General features: G+C 31.5%; 1 protein-coding gene across 2 annotated transcripts in view; it reads left to right on the top strand.

Moving 5' to 3' along the window:
* The first annotated feature begins 4,151 nt into the window (after positions 1–4,151).
* The window catches only part of znf652 (zinc finger protein 652), a 45,751-nt gene continuing 45,210 nt past the window's right edge, over positions 4,152–4,692 (top strand). The window contains exon 1 of one of the 2 annotated variants that reach the window (XM_056453209.1): positions 4,152–4,493. The gene's annotated coding sequence lies outside the window, so the exon portion shown is untranslated. The other variant, XM_056453210.1, reaches the window with a different exon arrangement.

Raw genomic sequence — 4,692 nt, forward strand, 5'->3', positions numbered from 1 at the left:
ATTCTAATACATCAGTGGAACGTGTTTATTCAGTTTATTTTCTAAATACTGTTCTTATCCTAATAAATACATCAATAAAAACTTATTTATTCTGTTTATTTTCAAAATATGGTTCTATTATAATAAAAACATTATTGGAAAATGTGTTTATTCATCTTTTTTTCTAAATATTGTTCTATCATAATAAATACATCAATGGAAAACCTATTTATACCCAAAATATAGTTTTATCCTAATAATTACACCAATAGAAACTTTTAAAGTTTATTTTAAAAAATAGTGTTCTATTATAATAAATACATCAATGGAATATTATTTATTCTGTTTATATTTAAAAGAGGGTGACTTGGTGGCTCAGTGGTAAGCACTGTCGCCTCAGAGCAAGAAGCTTGCTGGTTTGAGTCCTGGCTGGGCCAGTTGACATTTCTGTGTGGAGTTTGCATGTTCTCCCCGTGTTTGCGTGGGCTTCCTCCGGGTGATCCGGTTTCCCCCACAGTCCAAAGACATGCACTATAGGTGAACTGGGTAAACAAAATTGTGTATGTGTGTGAATAATTGTATAGATGTTTCCCAGTACTGGGTTGCGGCTTGGAAGGTTGCTGTGTAAAACATATGCTGGATAAGTTGGTGGTTCATTCCCCTGTGGCGACCCCCGGTGAATAAAGGGACTAAGTTGAAGGAAAATGAATGTTTTGTCCTAATAAATAAAATAAAATACATAAAAAGTATTTATTCAGCTTATTTTAAAAATATTGTGTTGTAAATAGAAACGGATTCTTATTTTCAAAATAGTGTTTTATCCTAATAAAACACATCAATAGAATCTTATTTATTCTGTTTATATTCAAAATATTGCTCTATACAATGGCATCCTATTTATTCTGTTTATATTTAAAACAGTGTTTTATCCTAATACATCAGTGTTGTTCTATTGTTCTATCCTTATAAATACATCAATAAAAAAATAATTTATTCAGCTTATTTTCAAAACATTAATTCATTTTATTTTCGGCTTAGAGCCTTTAATAATCTGGGGTCGCCAACGTGGAATGAACTTATCCTGCATATGTTTTACGCAGCAGATGCTCTTACAGCTGCAAACCATCACTGGGAAACACCCATACACTCTCAATCACACACATACACTACGGACAATTTAGTTTACCCAATTCACCTGTACCACATGTCCTTGGACTGTGGGGGAAACCGGAGCACCCGGAGGAAACCCACACGAACACGGGGAGAACATGCAAACTCCACACAGAAATGCCAGCTGACCCAGCCAGGGCTCGAACCAGCAACCTTCTTGCTGTGAGGCGATCATGCTACACACTGTGCCACCGTGACACCTTTGAAAATATTATTTTATCCTAATAAATAAATCAATGGAAAATGTGTTTGTTCAGTTTATTTTCTAAATATTATCCCAATAAAACACATCAATGGAAAACGTATTTATTCAGCTTATTTAAATATTGTTTAATCCTAATAAATACATCAATGGAACAGGTTTATTTTGTTTATTTTTTAAATAATGTTATATTCTTATATAATTATAATTAATACATCAATAAAAAAATATTTTTTCAGCTTATTTTTTTTATATTGTTTTATCTTAATAAATACATCAAGAAAAGTTTATTTCATCAATGGAAAACGTGTTTATTCTGTTTATTTTCAAAATATTGCTCTTATCATAACAAATACATCAATAAAAACTTATTTATTTGGCTTATTGTCAAAATATAGTTTATACTAATAAATACATCAATAAAAAAACTCATTTATTGATCTTATTTTTTTAAATATTGTTCTATCCCAATTTAACACATCAATGGAAAACTTATTTATTGCTTATTTTCAAAATATTGTTCTCATACTAATAAACCATATGTCAATGGCAAACTTATTTATTCAGCTATCATATTGTATCAGTGAGATTGTGAGAATTCATACGATTTAGCCACTAAATCAAAAAGTTCTGAATTGCCGTGAGATCGTGTTGATAAATCTCATTCAGCATGTTTGCATCTCTTCTTTTTTTTTAAAATTGGTTCCAGGGTCACAATTATCCTATGTTGATCTCTGTATTAGACAGCATCTGCTCTGTCAGACCTGTTTGTCAGTCATCACCATGGAGGAAAAGCAGATGTAGATGAGAGATCATATCATGTGTTTAGCTGAGCTCGTCATGTTTCATCACAGGCAAACACACACAACACACTCGACACTATACAATATTATCTATGGCTTTACCATCTATATTGTCAAATGTTTGAGCCAAAAGTTTTCTTGAGACAAGATCAAAACTTAATGTGATTAATAGATTTAATAGGCTTTTATTACTATATAAACACTGGTCGATACATATATGAAGTACTTTCAGTTTAAATGATTGATGAAAGTTATATTGTGCACAGTTAACAGTTATTGTGCACAGTTATATTGTGCACAGTTAACAATAAATGCGTAATATTGAAGATGAGATCAGTCTGTTGATCACATTTTTCACCAGCAATAAAACTGAAGCTAAATAAACTGAGAAAAGATTCTGTTTGGTTAAAACAGACTTTTTAGGGCATAATTTTAAATTGGAAAATTGTAATAAATAACAATTTATCGCAGAATGTTGTGAAACATATAATACATTGTGCTAATATTGTATTGTGACACAAGTAACGCAATAATATCGTATTGTGGTCTAATCGTATCATGATAATATTGTATTGTGACACAAATATCGTGATATCATAATACGTCTAATTGTATTGTGATAATATTGTATCTTTACACAAGTATTGTAATAATATCATATGATAATATTGTATCTTTATACACGTATTGTGATAATATCATATCCTTATAATGTATCTTTACACAATTATCGTGATATCATATCAGGATAATATTGTATCTTTATACAAGTATCGTGATAATATCATATTGTGGTTTAAACACATTGTGATAATATTGTATCTTTACCCAAGTATTGTGATAATATTGTATCTTTACCCAAGTATTGTGATAATATTGTATCGTGGTCTATTTTCATTGTGACAATATTGTAACTTTACACAAATATCGTGATAATACCATGTCGTGATAATATTGTATCTTGACAGAAGTATTGTGATTATTTTCATATCAAGATATTATTGTATCTTTACACAAGTATCATGATAATATTGTAGCGTGGTTTAATTGCATTGTGATAATATTGTATCTTTACACAAATATCATGATAATATCATATCGTTATAATATTGTATCTTTACACAAATATCATGATAATATCATATCGTTATAATATTGTATCTTTACACAGTTATCGTGATAATATCATATTGTTATAATATTGTATCTTTACACAAATATCATGATAATATCATATCGTTATAATATTGTATCTTTACACAAATATCGTGATAATATCATATCGTTATAATATTGTATCTTTACACAAATATCGTGATAATACCATATCGTGATAATACTGTATCTTTACACAAATATCGTGATAATATCATATCGTTATAATATTATATCTTTACACAATTATCGTGATAATATCATATCGTTATAATATTGTATCTTTACACAGTTATCGTGATAATATCATATTGTTATAATATTGTATCTTTACACAATTATCATGATAATATCATATCGTTATAATATTGTATCTTTACACAGTTATCGTGATAATATCATATCGTTATAATATTGTATCTTTACACAATTATCATGATAATATATCCTTATAATATTGTATCTTTACACAAATATCGTGATAATACCATATCGTGATGATATTGTATCTTAACACAAGTATTTTGATAATATTGTATCGTGGTCTAATCATATGCTGTTATCATGACTCTGGTGATTCCCACCCGTAAGAAATAATACCATAAAATATCACATACATACACAAAGGCATAAAAATAACATTAAATAAATCAAACAAACAAAAGAAAAAAAAATACTCAAAATTATGCTACTGGGGAATTTTTGTGGTGGTAGAGATGAAAGTTAATAAAGTTCTCATATCTGTAAGCATTTGATCATTTCGTTCTTAAAGTAAAGAAGTCAGAGTTGAGTCGCGGGATCTCCTGGGCGTCGGGCGCGCGCACTGAGCACTGTCTGCTTTCTCTTCAAGACGGGAAGGGGAAAAAAGCGAGTCCACGCGCACTTTCTCCGGCTCGAGCGCCTCGGTGGAGCTCGGAGGATGCTTGATGTGCGAGACTCAGGCCATCAGACACGTAGCGATGGCTTGTAAAGCAAAACACTGCTGGACTCCAGCAGCAAAACATTTAAGATAGTCAGTGTGCGCGTGCACGCGAACGCGCGCTGCTCGCCAAAAAACTCAAGGCGCTCGCTGAGAAAGAGTTTGTCTGAAAATAGTGTGTGTTTTTTTGTTTTCTTCTGAAGATTTGTTTCATCCGACACAACTTGAGGCTCGCGGTATGAGGGAGAGGGCGCTCGTGTCTCGGGTGAGTGAGTTCTTCTTGCTGCTACAAGTTAATTTCTGCTTTTGCATTTATTTACAGCGATGACAGTTGTTCAGCGCATGCATTGAAACATCTGTCAAGGTATGAAGCCTTCTGTCATCATGACAAACGATGCACTTATATCTTCTGTCTTGTGTGCACCGGTCGATCTGCAGATCATTTTTTGTTTGTTCTGAAAGAA

Source organism: Danio aesculapii, chromosome 3 (assembly GCF_903798145.1).
Source record: "Danio aesculapii chromosome 3, fDanAes4.1, whole genome shotgun sequence".
Taxonomy (NCBI): domain Eukaryota; kingdom Metazoa; phylum Chordata; class Actinopteri; order Cypriniformes; family Danionidae; genus Danio; species Danio aesculapii.